A 19,821-nucleotide genomic window follows, 5' to 3' on the forward strand; every position below is an offset into this window, starting at 1 on the left:
TTAGCCTTGCTGCTCGCGCCACGTTACCTAGAGGGTGAGTAGGGGTTATCTTGGCGTGTAACTCCCTTGCCCTGACTTGGGTGTGGTGGTCTCTGACTGACTTTGGCGAAAGCCCTGGCCAGCCGGGGATCCCATTTCCAACATTGGCGGCAAGCGGTGAGGATAAGGATTTGTGTTTGCCTTGTACCACAGTAGTAACTGGCCACACCACAAAACTCTGCATTTTAGATGACCACATTTTAGGGGATTGTTTTTTGGAAGTTTCATATTTTCTTCTCCTGAAGGTATCCATTGTGTAATTGTGTCAAGTACATTTGTCCCCCACCCTGCGCCCAGAGTCGGTACCTGTGTCACTTGTGGTCAGGTTGAGAAGTCAGGGGTGGTAGAAACTGCCTTACCAGTCCGAGGGGAGGGTTGTGTGTGGATGAATTGTGTGTGGCACTAGGCAAGTGAGTAGGAGTTCTCTGGGATAGAGACCTTGCTGATACCTTTGTGAATTGTGTACTCCTGTGTTATCTCAGACCCCTAGGTTCCCTGTGTAATCTTGTCTCTAGAACGTCTGCCAGAATGGAGCTGGTTTTTGATTTCAATGATCTAGCCACAGACGGTATGTGGGAGCTGAGAAAGTTCTGTGAAGAGAGAGGCATAGGGGCGGATCAGTCAGGCTGGTATGCACTTAGGAGATGCATGGTCAAATGGCAAGAGGATCAATGGGATCTTGAGCGCAGTGAGGAAAGGGCCCGGGCCCCACACCAGGAGGGTGGTGGGTCTGTGGGGAGCCCTGAAGATTCAGAAGAGGAGGAAGAAGATGACAGCACCTGGATGCCAGTAGAGAGTGAGGACCCCATAGATAGGGAGTCCCTTGCTGGGTCCAGCGTAGGAGGCAGCGTCTCATCCCTTTCCCTGTCCCCAGAGGAGCTGGAAGATAGGAGGAGAGAAAGGGAGCACCAGCTGGCCTTAGAGAAGCTCAGGTTAGAACATGCCCAGGCTATGGCGCAGCTGGAGCTTAGGAAGCAACAGATAGAGACCGAGAGGGTCTTAGCGCAGGAAAGGATAGAGGAGGCTGAGAGGGCCTCCACCAGAGGCAAAGTAGCTCTGGAGGATAGACTATCCCCTGCGCGCAGTTTTAATTTTCTGGATTCCCCAGGGAGGGCTGAGTCCAGTGGTGGCAGCTATCTAGATTTCAGCGTAGGAATTCCCAGTACCCAGAGCATGGTACCTAGTTCCCAAGAGGAGGAGAACAGATTGAAGTTCAGGAACCTTAGGAAACCACCTCACCAGCAGTGGAAGTATTTTGTGGACGACTGTTGGGAGGCAATGTGGGAGTGGCTGGCGGCTAACCAGGACGATGAGGAGGACGGAGTGGTGACTATGTTTCTCAAAGAGCAGTTGCTCAGTGTTTGTTGTCCAGAGTTGCGCCAGCACCTGTTGAAGTCTGAATACTTTAGTCCTTGGGCGCTTGCTGAGGAAGCACAGCGCTGGGAGAGTGCTAGAGGTTCTCTAGAGCCATTGGTGAGTGACTCCAAAAGTAGTGGTTCAGGTATCTTCCAGCCCAGCGTGGTGGAAGAGGCTCAGTGTAGCCCAGCTAGGTTCCAGGATAGCGAGGAGGGTGTAGGGGCTCACTGCCTGGCTCAGTGGAGCAGGAGTGAGGGGGAGACCGAGGTTCCCCAGACGCCCGAAGCCCTGCCTCAGGACTTGGATGGTTTCTGTAGGGAACACCAGGTTGGGGACCTAGGCTGTCCTGTTAGTCCACTTGAGGAAGATCTCCTAATGAGTAGAGGACCTGGAGCGTCTGTAACCAGAGCTCCTGTGGTTCTAGAGGCTGGCAGTACCGCTCCGGTAGGGAGGGTACAGGAGTCCAGCGTGAGGAGTGATTGGGGGATGAGTTTCCCAGTGAATGCACCAGTGGACCAGGGACTAGCCAGTTGGGCTAGATCTTCTTGGGGGGACCCGGGTGGCGCCACTTCTGGTCTGGGGGATCGTCACGCACTGTCAGGTGGACAGGGGACGGGAGATCTGCGCCAGACAGACAGTCACACAACATATGTCTCATTTGTTAGCCTCAGGGGGATGGAGTGTAAGTCCCCAGAAGTCCTGGAGTGCCAGGCAATTGTTCCACCGAAGGTTTTAGACCAGAGGTTGGAAGGCCAGGTTCAGGATCAGCCTGACCTGAAGGGTAGGACGACTGTAACCAGTGTCCTGACCGGTTCTTCTTCCAGAGGAACTTCTCCAGGTGGGAGAGGGCAGACCTCTGGAAGGGGGTGCAGAGGGTGGGAGAGCCCACCTCTGACCCCGGTGCAACCTGAGGGGTTAAACCCTGGGTTGGAGTGGCGTTGCAAGGGTACCCCTCGCAGAGGGAGGAGGAACCCTAGAAGAAGAGGTAGGGGGAGGAGAGCCTTCCCTGAGACTCCTGGTCCGCCTGAGGGTGTAGACCCTAGGCTGGAGAACCAGTGGCAGTCTAGTCCTGTCTTGCAGACAGGAAGAGTGGAAAATGGCCGCTATGTGCCAGGGGTTACTACCCCCCGCTCTGCGAATTGGCAAGGACCAGTGGCATCTGGGTGGCCCAGGGCCTGGTCCTGGCCGCGGACAGCTCGGGAGTACCAGTGGGGTAGCCCAGTTGGTCCGGATTGTGGTTCAAGAAGGAATCCCATGGGTTCACCGTGGCGTAGAACAGGAGGGTGTCCCTGCAGTTGCGGGCCCGCGTCCGTGTTCTATCGCCCCAAGCAGGGAAGTCCATCACGGTGGTGATTGGCCTACCCTGCGTTTTGGCTGGAAGGGGGTTGTGTTGGACTTTGGCCCTTAGGGCAGGTTCACCCCTAGACTTTTTGTGTGAAATGGTGACCTGGTGATGGTGATTTTTGGGATTCTGCGCACTTTCACTGTGTCCCAGTGGAAAGTGCGTGCGCACTCTGAGTGCATGTGCTGAGCTAGGCCTGCCCGCCCATAGGAATGCATGGGGAATGTATGTGTCCCTGGTAGTTCCTGATGCGTGGGGTGTACAGGCTTGAGTCTGGTATGTGTGAACTTGTGAGAGTGAATGATGCGAGATGGTGTATGCAGCATGTATGTGTCTAGTAGGGAAGCGCCATTTCTAGACATGGCTGTACGTGTGCTGTGAGGGTGCTGGCGTGTGATTGGCTGGAGCTGGCTGGCATGCCAGGCTCCAGGAAGTCTGGATGGGTCTGCCCGGTGGTGAGTGGGAGATTAGCATGAGTGATGTGTGGGAGGAGTGTACCTGTGTCCTGGATGGGCTGGGTTTTCCCCCACACAATGCTGGCTCCGCCCCCCTGTGGTGTGTCTAATGACCCAAGCCCTGCCAGTGAATAGAGAGGGTGGTTGAGGTAAACAGAGTACTCAAGAACCAGCTGCGACTGGTTCCGCCCCCACCCTGCACCTTCAGACAAAGGAATGCACTGTATAAAAATGGGGCTGTGTCCCCACAGAGGTTCTCTCTTTTCCAGGATCCTGAGGGGGCTGTTGCTGCTGCTGGGCCAGAGGACCGTCACTTGGGGTGTCTCCCTGCCTGGAGACCCAGTGTGCTGGCTCTGGGCCCAGCCTTGCCCCCCTGCCAGCCTACAAGGACTTTATTGCTGAACTGAGTGCTCCTAGCGCTTGAGAGCGCTTTTCTTTGGCTTATAGCGCTTGGAGCGCTTTACTTTCCACTTGTAGCGCTTGGGAGCGCTGTGACCCTGTTCCTAGCGCTGAGAGCGCTTTATTGATGCCCCTGGCGCTTGGGAGCGCGTGGTCTGCTGGAGGCCGGTGCCCACCCGGCATTTGCCTGTTCGGTTGCCGATCGCGCTTTCCCGCCCCGCATTTTGCGTGGGGAAAGCAGGGGCCGCCCTGCGTGCTGCCGCCGGTTCGCGGCTGCCCACGCCGCACCTGTGGCTGTTGTTATTGCCCTTTTTGGGCTGTGCCCCTTTATTTGAATTTGCGAGTGCCCACCTCGCTTCTTAATTTAATTTAAGGCCGGTGCCCACCCGGCATTGCCCCTCGAGATTCACCGCCGCAGCCCGGGGTGTTTAAAAACGTTGCCGGGCCGCTGCCAAGTGCGACCCGGAAGTGCCCGCCTCCCTGCGAGGGGCTGCGCTGCGATTGGCTGCCCGGCCGGAAGCCAGGCAACCCGTGGGCGGGACTGCGGGACAGCCGGAAGCAGCCTGCCTTTCCTGCCCGGGGCTCCCAAGTGAGGAGAGAGCCCCGGACTCCTGCAGCAGCCGGGGAGGAAGAATCCTGCAGCCGGCGTCTGCTGCGAGGCTCCCTGAGGGAAGGGAGAGCCCCACAGCCAGCGAAGACGACCCGCCCCAGCAGCTGAGAATCCGGAGGAGCCTCCACCTGAGAGCCCGGTGAGTGTGCATGGGCAGGGGGAGGCTCAGGGGGCATTTGTTTAGAGCCGGGGAGGCTCTACCCTGTCGGGGCACATTGTCGGTGCCCGCGCCCCCCCACCTCCGGTGTTCAGAGCCTGCGAGGCTCAGGGGCATTTTCTGTTGCGAGCCCCGAGGCTCAAGGAGGGCATTTGGTGTTCGTAGCCTATTGAGAGGCTCGAGGCACCCCCAGTGTTCCCGGGTCCCCCGTGAGGGACCCCAACAGCCCAGTGAGGCTGCATCTTTGTGGTTTAAGAGCCCTGAGAGGCTCCCCCAAGGCGCCCCAGTGTTAAGAGCCACAGAGGCTCTTGAGTGCAATTCTTGCAGGAGCCCAGAGAGGCTCAGGGGGACATTGTGTTATTCAGAGCCAGAGAGGCTCAGGTGGCCCCATTGTTGTTATTGAGCCCTGGAAGGCTCAAACCTTCTTGCACCAGTTGCCCAGCACTTTGTGGGCAACTGCCACGTTTAGGACCCTGACACTTTGGACACAGGGCGTCCTAGCCCCAACAAGGCCAGAGGGCCTAGGGACAGTCACAGGTGGTGACTTACGTGGGTTTGGCGCAATTGTACTTTCTATGCACCTCTGAATGTATTGTTTATGCTTCATGTGCTTTACCTTTACACCTCTGAATGAATGTTATGCATTGCATCATGTGTTTTGTTCTTACACCCCTACAGGTATTGTGATACATAGGTGGTTGTTTTCTCCCTAGTACAGGTGGTGCTAGTGAGGTCCTGTTACCAGTAGTTACTGGTTGTGTGCTCTATTTTTATATTTTGTGCTAAAGTAATTTTACATTCTAAGTGCTATTTCTGAAAGTGTTACTTCTGATTCCTGACAGTGGTCCAGGTGGCCCTGTCTTGTAAATATCCCCTGTAAATTCTGCCCGTGCCTCTGGCACATTGTAAAGTGTGTGTTTTATCTAATGTGTTTTGGTGTAATACAAAGGCTATTTTTATATAACCTTGTGTGGAGTTTCCTTTGTGGTGGGCCTTTGGTTGTTGTTGCTGGGGTGCGTGCGCAAATACTTAGCCTACATCGCCTCCAAGTTTAGCCTTGCTGCTCGCGCCACGTTACCTAGAGGGTGAGTAGGGGTTATCTTGGCGTGTAACTCCCTTGCCCTGACTTGGGTGTGGTGGTCTCTGACTGACTTTGGCGAAAGCCCTGGCCAGCCGGGGATCCCATTTCCAACACAAATGTTGTGCTCATGGATGTCTTATTCTTGGATGGATACTTTTCGCGCGTTCGACTTGTCAAGATGTCTACCTTTGAACTTAATCCTTTTTATGGAGCTCAAAATCCTCCAGTGGGGCAGGGCTGTAGGCTGTACTTGTCGAAGCCCTCTTGAAGTTGAATACTATCACTGTGAGGTCCAGCTGAAGCCCCAGAGGTCTATAAAGTCCAAAAATGTTTTAAGTTCTTACTTGTTTGACTTTCTGTAACAGCTACACTTGGTTACTTCTGGGGCTCCTAGGACCTAAGGGACAGCACTTAGGGGGTAAAAATCACCCCCAATAAGCCACCAGCAGAATCCATTCCAGGTCCAGCATTAATGGTCAACTGGGTACTTCAGGAAAAAGGTATTTTGCAGCTTACTGCAAGTCCTTTATTCTTCTGTTCCTCCGCTGACCTAGACAGTGTCTGGATAAGCTTTACGTGAAGTGCCACTTTTTTAGGATTACTAGCTTCCAGGGTGTGTTTGGGGTGTTACACCTCCCTAATAAATGGATTATTTAGTAAATAGTTGGGTATGGGAGCTTTCAGTAAGGTATGGTAAGGTGTCTGCCGGGTTTCAGCTGAGATTTTTAAATGCTCACTTAGACACAAACACACTTTTCTGTTTTGAAGGTCTTAAAACACGGGTATTTTTACAAAATACTGTGCTTTAAGTACCCCTCACAATCGACACTTCTTTCCCTTTCCATCAGCCCCATGCGCTGCTTCTCATATAATAATTAAAATGATTGCCAGAAAATCTGAAGTTTACACCCCCCCCATTCATACTGGTGAAGCTATGCCCCTGTAAAGGTCACCCCTTGTCCCTCCCTAACCAATGAGAATTTATTTTACCAGGGGCAACCCTTCTCTGTTTGCCTTACCTCAAACCATCCCACAGTGTACTTTTTTGAGGCACATGCAAGATAGTGGCATGTTTCTGCCCTTATAGGCTCCTGAAGTGCCAGCCAGGAGGTTATTTAGGGAAACGAGTAGTCCCCTTCTCCTTGACCATAACAAACTGGTTCTGGAACCAGCTACCCCTCTCACTGGGCTGGTGCCAAGCTGGCTATGCCCCAGGGATGAAAGGCTTCTCTTCCCCAGGTGTCCCTGCATACTCAACTATGAATGGAGATTGTACTCGCTGCTGTTGCTTGTTTTTTTATTAATATAATAATGTTTAGTTGGAATGATTTGAAATTTAATTTCTTGTGAAGGTACATTGATAAATTGATGCTGCTTTGCACTGTAAGTTGTATGCTCCGCTACTGCACCGACTATCATGGTACTTTACGGCTATGCCTTGTTTATTGCTTTGATCTCAATAAACACGCCCCCCCCAAAAAAGCTATGATTGGACAGGCTTCTCCCTGGTCCCTTTCCAGCTGATGGAGTCCCTGAACCCCTCCCAGCTCTCCTTGCTGAACTGAAGGAAGTCACATATCTCACACTCAAGCTATTGTTTCAACTCTGGGAGCAGTATTCACTCCTCATTAAGGTAAGCACTGACGGGGTCTAACTGCTGGAAGGTTAATGCTAATTTACCTAGGTTCGGGCAGATCAAATCTCAGTGTTTAAAAGTCACTTTTCATAAATATTTTTTAAAAGTCAGACTTCACCCCTGAATTAGAATATGAATAAATGTTAAAAATAAGGGTTAAAATGTATCAGTAGCTCTTTACGAACCAAAGACAGCAGAGTTACAATTTTATTCTAAACTTTAGTTTTTATCAGACGATAACTACTGCTGTTTTACAGTGAATGTAACTTTTGGGAGCTAACCACTGTTCAAGCCAACAATAAATACTTTCAGGCATGTTAGCCAGATGCGAGCCCTGCTGCAACAAAGAATGTCCCCTGGGATTTCCATTGCTTTCTAAACAATTTTAAAAACACATTTTCCACCACTACTTATGGGTACTCACTTACAGCCTGATTCATGTACGGGCCGTTTTGCGTGTCCCTAATAGCGATTAATAGCGACTCGCTATTGAGGAAACGCAAAACGGCATTCATGTACTTTTCGGGGAAAAAATAGCAACTCGCACGCGGGCGCTAAAGGCGTTAGCGACCTACAAAAAACGCAGAAAAATCGCTATTTCCGGCTACCTGCGATCGGGATAGCGACTCGCAATCCCGATCGCACGGGATAGCGACTCGCAATCCCGATCGCACGGGATAGCGACTCGCAATCCCGTGCGATCGGGAATGCGAGTCGCAATCTCGCGGGATCTGGAAAACGGGTAGACGCATTTCGAGCACCGTGATGACATCACAACCAGGAAGCAGCCAAATCCCACCCCCAAACAACACAGTGACGCTATCAGTCGAGTGTTCACGACCGAAAGCTGCCGCTAAACCGCCGTTAGCGACTCCCGACCCCGCCGAAATAGCGACCGCCATGTCCGACGAACCCCAGCCAGGCCCCAGCAACAGCGCTGGCCGCAAGCGCAAACTGAAATTCTCCGAACAGGAGCTGGAGAACCTTATAGAAGGGGTGGTGGCCAACCACGACCAGCTGTTTGGTGCCAACTCCCGGAGGGTCCCAGAGCAGGAGAAGAGGAGGATCTGGGTGGGGATTGCCTCCAGCGTCAACTCTGTGGGCGTTGCGGACAGGTCTCTGGAGGAGCTCAAAAAGCGGTGGTACGACCTCCGAGGGCGTGCCAAGGAGAGGGTGGCGGAGCGCCTTGGTGAGGCATCAGGCACCGGAGGTGGTGGACCGACTGTCCCACCCAACACCCCCCTGGAGGACCAGGTAGAGGACACCTTGGAGAGGGAGGCGTGTGTTGGCGTGACCCCTCTGGACTACTCCCGCCCCACCCAAGACACCCAAGGTAAGTGGCATGCGACTGCGACCCTGTCCCCTATGACGCCCCTGACCAAATAGGCTCACTCATTGGCCCTTAGTCATGCCTATGTTGTGCATCAGGAAATGCCCTGAAGCATTGTGGGAGACGTAGTATGTCCACAATGTAGTAGTACCACAATGCGGCCAGAAAGGTTCCAAAGTGCGCAAATACACAGCCACCCAGGGAATGACACCCAGCATGCATGTTACATCTGCACGTCTGACAGTCACATGCACCTAATGAGTATCCACTTACCCTCACAGGTGCGGGTGATAGCAGTGACAGCGAGAGGCTGCTGATCGATGAGGAGGCCCAGGAGGAGGAATCCCTACCTGATACCCAGCCACCAGCCCCTGCGGCAGCGCCAACACCAGCAGCCAGGCCCCCCACCTTACCTGCTGCAACATCTGCAGGCCCACCGGCTGCCAAGGCCAGGCCCCCCGCCTCTGCTGCTGCAACATCTGCAGGCCCACCGGCTGCCAAGGCCAGGCCCCCCGCCTCTGCTGCTGCAACATCTGCAGGCCCACCGGCTGCCAAGGCCAGGCCCCCCGCCTCTGCTGCTGCAACATCTGCAGGCCCACCGGCTGCCAGAGCCAGGCACCCCACCAATGTGCCTCCAGTGCCTGCAGCACCTGCAACACCAGCTGCTACAACACCTGCAGCACGGCCAACAAGACCTGGGCCAGCCACATCCGCTGCACAGCGGCCCAACAGCAGGCGGGGCAATGGGCATCTCCATGCCTGCATGAGCGTGGAGCGGCGCATGCTCCGCATACACCAGCGCCAGTCGCAGCAGCAAGGAGCCATCCAGCTCCAGCTGCATAAGATAGGCCGCAATGTGGCGGGAGTCGGCGAGAGGATGGACCGCATGACGGCGGCCATGGACCGCATGACGGCGGCTATGGAGGACAACACTGCAGCGCTGGTGAAGCACCGCAGTGTTGCAAGCAGGCGCCACCACCAGCTGCTGAGCCGGCTGTCCACCTATAGTCGCTCCAATTATGTCTCGGCAAATGCCACCACCCAGCTTGCGCGGCGCTCGTTGACCCAGCAGCACCAACTGGTCCAGTGCTGCGAGGACATTACCCGGGTGCTGGAGCACTTGACCACCGCCGTCACCGCACTGCATGCACCTGTGCTACCGGCCATTGTGGGGGGAGATGATGCGAGTGAGGGTGCCTCCAGTGTCAGCAGCCACTCTGCCACGCAGGCCCCCCCACCTAGGCGCAGCACCAGGGCTACGCCTGGTACAGCTGCCCAGGATGAGGAAGAGCCTCACAGGCGCCTGGGAATTGTGCGCCGGAGGCGCCAATGACATTGTGTCAGGGACACAGGCGCAGGCTGAAGTTAAGCCTGCCATGAACCGTCTCATGCAGTATGCATGAATACTGCATTTTGTAAATAGTTGTTACCATGACCCTTTTTTTTTGTGATTCAAACAAATACATTTATTTTGCTGCACACATACGCCTTGTGTAATCATTACAGTTTGCATGCAATTGTGATATGTGGGGTGGGGGAAGGGGGTGGGCTAGAAATTGTTAGCTGTGATGTGGTTGCGACGTCTGTGGCCTTCAGCTGGGTTCTCCCCGCGTGCATGGTGCGCATGTGCTGGTGGCCGGTCGTCCCCCTCAGATTCACTGCCTGAGATGTCAACTGGTATCCGGCGCTTGGTTGCAATGTTATGAAGCATTGCACAGACAGCCACAATGCGGCAGCACGCTGCAGGACTGTAATACATGGCCCCACCTGTCTTGTGCAGTATACGGAACCTGCTCTTGAGCAGGCCAAATGTCCTTTCAATACAGTTCCTTGTCCGGATGTGCGCAACATTGTAGCGCTGTTGCTGAGGTGTGGCAGGGTTGAGGTAAGGGGTCAGGAGGTATTCCCGTAGGGCGTAGCCACTGTCACCTGAATGAGAGGAGCAGATGTTGATTGCCTGTGCAGCGCAGTTACTTCATAGCAATGTGACATTGTCGACAAAGTGTACTTACCAAGTAGGTGTCCTTCCCCAAACTCTCCCCTGATCAGTCGTGTGTGGAGTCCGCTGTGCCTGAAGATAAAGGAGTCATGGGTACTCCCTGGGTACTGGGCCACAATGTCAGTGATGATGGTCTTGGCATTGCAGACCATCTGTATGTTGAGGGAGTGGTACGACTTCCTGTTGCGGTACATATACTCCGTGCCAGCTGGTGGGCAGATGGCGACGTGGGTACAGTCTATGCAGCCAAGGACATGGGGAAAATGGGCAACATTATAAAATTGTAGTTTTGTGAGGTCCAAATCCTGTTGGCTCGTGGGAAATGTGATGTGCCGGTGGAGCTGGCTGAGCATGGCGTCAACAAAAGTGTGGAGGCAGCGTGACATGGTGGGCTGGGATATCCCCCCAGCAGCGGCTACTATGCCCTGGAAACTGCCGGATGCCAGGAGGTGCAGGCTGCACAATACCTGCACATGTGTGGGCACAGAATTGTTTCGCCTTGTTGGGTGCTGCATGATGGGGTCGAGTTCTTGTATCAGCCAGGTGATCATTTCCCCATTCAGCCTGTATTTAGCATAAATCTGTTCTCTGGTTTGCCCCAGCAAGGTGACCCGCTGCCGGTAAATCCTTGCCTGCCTCATGCGTCTCCTCCGTGCTGCTCGCTGTAGCCTTCGCCGCCTCACCACCATGTACATCCCAGGCATTGTGGAACGCCTATTGCTGCTGCTGAATGTCCTTATGTGTGATTGGTCAGGCCTGGACCTGTTGGTGATTGGCTAACAGTTTTTCAAATTTTGGTTAATCATGGCTTTTATGGTTACCACCTGCTTTGAGTTGTCCTTAAATTGCGCCGCGCAAATGTGCGATTTAGCGCTTTTTCGCTAATGTATTTCTTTCATGAATGCCGATTGAGACAATATTGCGTTTCGCTATTCAATTCGCAGATTCCGTGGTTGGTCGCTATTTGAGTATCGCTAATGCTCGACTTCCCGGAGTCTGCGACTATTACAGCGTAATCGCTATTCCGCTCGCTATTATTTTTTAGCGATTTCGCTATTTCGTACTTGAATGCCGATTCCGTGTTTTGCACCCGCAATTGCGTTTTCGCAGCCATTGCGGGCGCTATTTCGCTTCATGAATCAGGCAAGTAGATACTTACACATAAATGCATACAAATATGCTGCATAATCACACCTGAAAACCAGTAACATGAGGACCTGTGTACTCTCTGTATACACACCCAGCTCTTTTAAGTGTAAATGCTTATCTGAGTTGCGTCACTGTGTAAAATTACTCACCACATAATTTCCTGTCAAATCTCTGTCTTCCCGCTACAGCAGCATCTCTTAAGGAATATAGGACCCAGTCAAAGCAGATAGACTAATCGCCCCAAACGTGACTCTCCTTCATACATTATCTGATGACAAAAGGCCACACAACTCTCAGGAACGTGATTAGTCAGATGAGTCATGTGACCATGGTTACATGATATACCGCTATTCACCAGGGCTGCTACGGCACCAGTTCTAGGAAGTTCGAAAATTAGGGTCAAAAAAATAATTGCACCTAGGGTTTGGTTATATTCATGTATGGAAGGATAAAGGGCCAGACTCCCTGTCTTTCACACCTCAGGTAACAACAACCATGCTGATCAGAGCATTCTGGGAGCACTAAATTCCCATGCTTATTCATGCAACTAAAGCTTCTAAATGTATCCTCTCCACTTTCCATTAAGAAATAGTCCCTTACCACTGTGATAATAATACATTTCTTGATCGTCAACAAACAATATAAAGAATACTATGCTGCAGACATTGCGATTAGCATCACAAATGACAGCCTCAATGCACTCTTCGTGACAGAGTCCAGGCTTGTACCTTTCTTCTTTCATGTTTTCAGAATTCTACTACCAACAGACTATATCATCCAACTCATCAACTGCACTCACAGGTTAGTAGGAGACTTTGTACATATCCATACATGTATCAAGAACCAACCTCCCTTTACTTGATGATACTTCTCATGTGCCATATCCCCTTCTCAGCAGCCCAAACTAACATTTTCCACCTGATCCACAGAGCCTCTTGCAGTATTAAAGACTTTGTTGAAGATTCAAGACCTCATTACCACAGCCAGTCATCCTTTATTAAACAACAACTTTCTTGGGGATGGCAACCTCCCATGACACAAAAATATCAAAAATATGAAATATACACTGCTTGATCTCCTCTGCACCATTATCTACAACCAATGATTCACAGCAGGAACTGAAGACAATCACATTGGCCAGATACTTACGTCCACGCTATCCATTTCCTCTCTTACTCACTGTTATCCCATTCCATGGCCACCCAAAACATCCGAAAAACAATACCACTCTCTAAAATATCCCTCTATGGACACACCCATGCATGACCTTACCAATTGAGTAAACTTCTCAGAATCCACAACGAACATCAACACTCTACTATACTCATTAGGTGCCAACCACCAAACCAATATCAACTCAAACTAAACCTAACTCAATTTATCACTTCTGTTATATTCCCAAGACAGGCCCATGTAGCTGCAGTGTATTTCTTACATTGTCTTAGAAAATAACATTCCAGTAGTGAAGTGTTGCACACAATTGCAAGCACGACAATGTTGGATTAGTTTCTCCGAAACTACTTTGTTGATACATCCAGCTTCACACAACATCATTACAATGCCCTGAACATCATGTACAAGGCCTCTCTACACACTAGGTATAAAAGTCGTCCTATCTTCATCCACGGGGAGACAGCACTATCGGCATATCTATAAAATCACATCTAACATGCACATCGCAAAGGCTGCTTTGTATTATAAATAATGGGCATCCCGATAAATTGGGAGAGGAGGCACTACTGCTGACACTGAAGGTTTTTGCATGCTAAGAAATCACCACACACCAGTCTGACATTCCGTGAGGGGTGTCCAACTCGAGACCAAGACGTGTCCTTCACTCTCTCCTATCAGTTAATAGGGTTGGATTGTCCGTGGGGGGAATCTTGGCTCTACACCCATACACACTCTAGGTACACTCAGAGTAGGGTCCGCATCATAGGAGTACGTAAGATTACCATATTTTGCATATATGCCTGCATATATTCATTGCTTCAGCACCATGGTAGAAATGAATCTACTGTTCACTCTTTCGGTGCTTGTAATCTCCTTTATTTGCTTCTGTCTCCCAATCACTGCAGGACATGTAGTTTATATAACAATAACCTTGGTTCAATAAATATATTGAAAACGTCCCACTGTGTATTCTATATACTTCTCTGAGACAAAGGAAGCACGCGTGACTGGGCGAAAGATTCTGTACTATTTCCACGATTCCTGAGTGATTAGGGTTGTCATGTTCAGTGGGTGCCAGAGTCCGTTCGCTCCCTGGTAAGGTTAAGGGGGCTTATGGTGGTACTGTGATCTAGATGGTCTATAGGTCAACATATCCTGCAGGGGTGTCTGGAACCAGTTTAGACAACAAGCCCTTAGTTTATGTTGTCCAAACAATGTGAAGACCCTAAGGATTAGTAGGAGCTACACAACATAGCGCCACCAATGTTGGTTAGGCTCTTATTTTATATTTTGTTTTGAAACTTCATTTACCTTTTTTCATTTTTCAATGTGAGTAGGGGTCTCTGAGAAAACATGACTGAGTAGTTCAGTTGTGCTTTCTCAGAGACTCCTACTCACATTAAACCGGAGACGTCCGTAGTGGAAAAGGGAGTCCACCTCAGCTGAATATGTACGTCCTTTTTGTTGGCTGTAGGTTTTATCAAGCTTGGACGATTGCATTTTTTTCCCATATTGTACAAACCAAATCTTAATAAATTTATTTTTCATAAAATACATTTTTAACGATGACCGAACAAGCTGACGATGTTGAAGTACAAGTAGCTAATCTAAATATTTCAGAAAATTGCAGACAGGCAGTTTTTATGAAATTAATATAACATTGTCTTCCGGCACCGGGTGGAGATGTTACCTTTGTGGTTGAGGCACACAAAGGATCCAGGTATTCGATTCTTGGGTTAGATTCCCAGCTGCAGACGCATGCACAAAATTGTTTCACACTTACATTGAAGATGAGCCACCAGATGAATACTTTGCATGCATGAACATAGAAGTCTGGTTAACTACCAAGAGCATATAAACTGGTTTAAAGACTTCCTCCCCCACACCTTAGAAAACATGAGACTCAGACCACTCAGTACAGACGGAGTGACCTGGCCGGTCTCAGCTTTGTATACACCACATCCAGGCATTCACAGGTTACCAGCAGCAGAAATAGGCACACTATACATAGATTTAATACAAATTTACAGACATCTTACACATTTCATAATGCAAACACCTGTGAGGGCTGCTCAGGCTGCACAACCTCAATTGACTACTATGGGTATCAGCCCTCAAATGCTAAATGCCTCCATAGGAAAGAATCCCACCAGTCAGGAGCACGTATCGGTTTGGATAGCAGAAATACCAGCACAGCTTAAAGTGGGTTTTCCCCATTCGGGCCCCCAGGAAAACCACAGAATTTTAACAATTTGATTGCCAATGGGAATTGCCCCTTGATAGAATATTGTGCCCCTTGGGGTACAGTCTTTGCTGCCGTTTACACCAGAACTCATGGTACCCCCTTCAATAACAGTAATACCAGATGTATTGAAACAAATACAGAATGAGTACGAGGCAGATTCTGCCCTGGACTTAGAGATAAATAGGCAATTTTGCCCAAGTTTCAGCAATTATGTTAAGTACCATAAACGGGGAGGCAGCTGCTGTGGCTATACGCTAACACCTGAGGGAATTCACTCCTATACAACAAGAGTGGGAGTTACATAAGATTATTGAAGAAACATACACTTCTCTGGGAAGAGGTAATCTGGGAGTCAGATCTGCGAAACCAGTGGTTAAGGGTAATTCTGAAAAGGATAACTCTAAGCAAGCACTGATTCTTAAAAACAAAAAAAAAGGAATAGTAAACAAAAAAATAAACAAAAGAACAATCACGGAGTGGATCTCCTCAACAGGAACACACCAAAAAGAGAAGCAAACTCAGGAACTGTAATAATATTAGAAAGCCTGACAGATATCAGGATACTGATACATGTTATTTTTGTTCCTTACAGGATCAATCTGAAAAAAGCTCGGAGAGAGGCGGATGGTCAGAGCAAAGATCAGAAGAGCGAATCCAGCCGAAACCGGATAGACATCACACTTCAGACTACATCAAACAAGAAGTTAACAAATATCCACAAAACCTCAATTCAAAAATAAAAAGGTAGCAGGGATTAAGATTAGAAATGCCCAGGCTGCTGAGGACACTGCTTCTGAATGGAGAATGGGCGGTGATGATGCTGGACAGCGTGGCAGAAGTCACAATAGCTTGCCAGAACCTGATGGACTTTCTGGAAATAGTAGCGCTGAGTGAGCATTTCATGGTGGAAACAGATGATACAAGAGTTGAGGCCATAAGTATCAAAATTTGATTTAGCGAATCTCAAAATGCGAATTTCAGCGAATCGCAATTTAAGAATCGAAAAACCCGATGTATACAGTTTCAAAATGCTTTATTCGGTTTGTACAGGTACAACCATGTAGCAACGTACATAAGTACAGTTTCAGATCGTATTTATGTAAGTTAAATAATGAAACAATTAAAATTACATCAATATCCATGCCAGTCTTATTTAGATCAATAAGGTGTATCTCGCTTGAGTACAAAGTTAGATTTGGTCTATATACGTTTTAGCAGCAGTTTGGTCACTTTAACATTTTAGCAGCAATTTGTTAGCAATAGAGGTTTGTGCAAAACGCCAGTGCAAAAAATGCAAAAACCAGAAGACAATCATTACCATAAGGTACTTTCGGCAGGTGTAAATATGCAGAATAAAATATAAAGTGCATATGAATAAATACACATACAGGCAATGTAACTCAAACAATACATCATAGATAAAATAGGACACATTCGTAACATGAAATGTAACAGCCAGCGGATAAACAGGGGTAAACGGGGGGAAGATGTCATATAATAATTGATTCCTATGCCAGATACATTTTAGGATATAAGTGGCCACACGATAACACACATCCGGGGAAGCCAAGTCAAACAACAATTGCATTGCGGCTCTTGTATTGCACATGTTATGTTCTAAAAATAATTGCTTCAGATAAAACTTTCTAAAACCAGTATAAAAATTACAAAAAAGTAAAAAGTGGCAGATGCTCTGTTTAGATTTCCCATCACATGGACACAGACATATCCCGGGTTTTTTTACAGTAGGGAAAGCCACCAAATGGTGGACTATTCCCAGCCTTAGGCGAGCTAGAACAAAGCGATGGGAATTAATGCTGACAAATGTAAGATAGGAGGTGAGACCTGTGCTAAGGTTGTACTCCATGTATAATTTAAACGTACTTTGCATTGCATACTCCTTCATTCTGGTCCCTTTTACATGGTCCAAGTAAATGGATTTGAGATCACGCTTTGTTAAAACTGATTCAGTTAATATATCTTTAAAAATGTCCTGACCGAAGAGGATCTTATACCAGGAATGAATGTGTTTTAGCCAGGGGATTTTCGAGTGTCAGTCAAGTTTAATACAATCCATAATTATTTCCTGGGTAAACCTGGTTTCTTCTTTGGCCCATATGGTCCGCCATAGGGACAGGGGACGCAGTGCAATCAAATCTGTGACATAATTTATGCCTAACTCTCTATGAGTAATCTCATTTGAGGCAGAAACAGGGAGGCATAATAGTCGTTTCAGATACTTGTTTTCCTCCTGCTGGATGGACAGGGCAATCTGAGGATTATATCCCCATATCCCTTCTCCATACAGGGCAGAGGACATACATCTTGAATTATAGATGGAGATCATCTCTCGGATTCTACGGCCCCCCAGTTTAGAGGCAAATCTGAAGATGCAATTTACGTTTCTGGTCATCTTCAGACCAACACAGGATTGCTCGTTTACCCATCTCCCATCTCCTGAAAAAGTAATACCTAAGTAGCAGAAATGTTGGACAGCCTCAAGTTTATCCCCATCTAAAAAAAATGACTTGTTTTTCTTCATTTTCTTTCCACAGGTCATGGTCATTGTCTTGCCCTTGTTGATTTTGAGCTTTCTGCCCTGAATAAAAGTATGGAACTTCTTAATTAACTTTTGCAGCCCGTTCGCGGTCCTGGAGATCAGGACCGCGTCGTCCGCGTATAAAAGGACGGGTATTTGCTTTCCATTAATGGTGGGGGCATCGGCATAAGATTCTTGTAAAAATTGGTCAACCTGATTTATAAAAAGGGAGAATAAAAGAGGGGCAAGCACGCACCCTTGTCGGATCCCTCTGCCAATTTTAAAAAAGGGGGTACATTCACCGTCTGTTCCAAATCTAACCTTGCTTGAGAGACTACTGTACATTCTAGCAAGGAGATGGATGATTTCGGGTGGTGCACCCATGGCAAGTAGTGTTGGCCAGAGCAGTGCGTGTTCCACCAAATCAAATGCGAGAACTTAGATCGGCAAAGCACATAAACAGGTTCCCTTCCTTAGCTTTTGTGTACTTGCCGATAATAAGTTCCAGGTTCACGCACTGCTCCATAGTTCCTAAACCCCTACGGAACCCGTACTGAATGGGCAAAAGAATATTGTTGTCTTCTGCCCAGGACTCTAATCTTACCAAAAGTACACGACTCAAGATCTTTAATGATGAGTCCAAAAGTGAAATTGGGCGATAATTTCGTGCTTCTGCCCTTGAGCCCTTTTTAAAAAGTGGCACTATAATAGATTGACCCCATGAAGTTGGTAACTTATCTTCAATAGCAGCATTAAAGTAACGGGTCAAAATGGGGGCCCATAGGGCAATCTCAAATTTGTAAAAGTCCACAGGGACCCCATCCGGTCCCGGGGCTTCCCCCCCTTACTCTTCTCGATTGCCTCAATCACCTCGCTTAATGTCACAGAAAACAATAATTTCTCCCATTTAAAACAGGTTTGTTTGTCGGTTAAAACATTGGAATTAGAAACAGAAATAAAACCAGAGGTAAAATCAGAGTTAAAAATCCCTGTGAAGTGTGCTATCCAAGCCCGACAACTGACATGCGAAGTTAGTTCAGGAATGTTGTCGTTCTTCAAGAACGGACTATTTACAGTGTCCCAGAAAAGTTTATGATCTTTGGTGTCTGCGGCCAGATCTAATTTCGCCCATGCCTCGTCCTGCAATTCCTTCTTCCTGGTGGAGAGTGCAGTTTTGTAGTTATGGCGTTCTTCCCTGATCTTACTAGCGTCTCTTGGTGTGGCGGATCTAGCGGATCTCGCGTACGCGAACTTGCGGATTTACGGATTCGCAATCCGCGAAGATCCGCGAACTCTAGCGGATTTGCGGATTTTCCCGTTTTTTGTGTTGGCGCGTGTTCGCGCCGATTTTGGGACAAGTTCGCAATTGCGAACTTACTTTTCGGCTCGCAACGGCCGCGACTATGTTGTTTCTACGTCTGGTTTATCATCACAGGTTCACAGCACCCTCTGTTTCACCACTGCCACCCTCTGGGACACCCATGCCACCCTCTGGTACATCCTCACTGGCACCTATTAGGTTTATTTATCACTGTAGATTATGGTGGTTGAAAAAAGCAAGCACACCTGCCCTTCTTCAACTGCCATCAATTAATTTGTGTTTCATTAATGTGTCAGTAATTTTGAAAGTTCCAGTCTGGCTGGCACCTGCTTCCTTCCTTATCTGTAATTTGCTTTTTGTTGCAGTGAAATTTTTTTTTCACAGGACCTTTATGGTCTACTTGTAGCTATTCTATGAGCCTGCTGTTTGGGTCATAGCAGGGTCATAGAATAGTTGCAAACTCTGGAGGGGCCCATCAGGAAGCACTACCTTGAATGTTACTAATGTTAAGTTTGAACTTTTGCACCTGCTCATTGCTTTCAGTTTAGCTAAAATCGTTTTTTTCTGCAATTTCGCGCGTTTTTTGGGGCGCGAATCCGTGCGAGATCGATTTCGGAAGCCGCGAATACGTGCGAATACAAAATTGTTTTTTTTGCGACATGTATGTTCGCGTGATCTTGCGCGTGTTCGCGAGGCGCTTCTAGCTATACGTTTGCCAAGTTACCCTATCGGTCGTACACGGGCGCGGCCATCTTGTTGGCGTGACGTAATTCCGTTTCCGCCCGCTATGTGTAATCTCGCAAAGTGTGCTGCTCGCTAGTACAATTTCGCGCGTACTCGCAAGGAAAATCTCGCGCGAACTTACCCACGCGGTCGTGAACGGGCGCGGCCATCTTGTTTCTCATTCATTGCTATGGTTCTGGGCATGCTTTCTCTATCCTCTCTCAATCTCTGCCATCCTTTGCTTGTTTGAAGTTTTTTTGATCTAAT

The sequence above is a fragment of the Lissotriton helveticus genome, chromosome 5_1 (assembly GCF_964261635.1).
Source record: "Lissotriton helveticus chromosome 5_1, aLisHel1.1, whole genome shotgun sequence".
Lineage (NCBI taxonomy): Eukaryota > Metazoa > Chordata > Amphibia > Caudata > Salamandridae > Lissotriton > Lissotriton helveticus.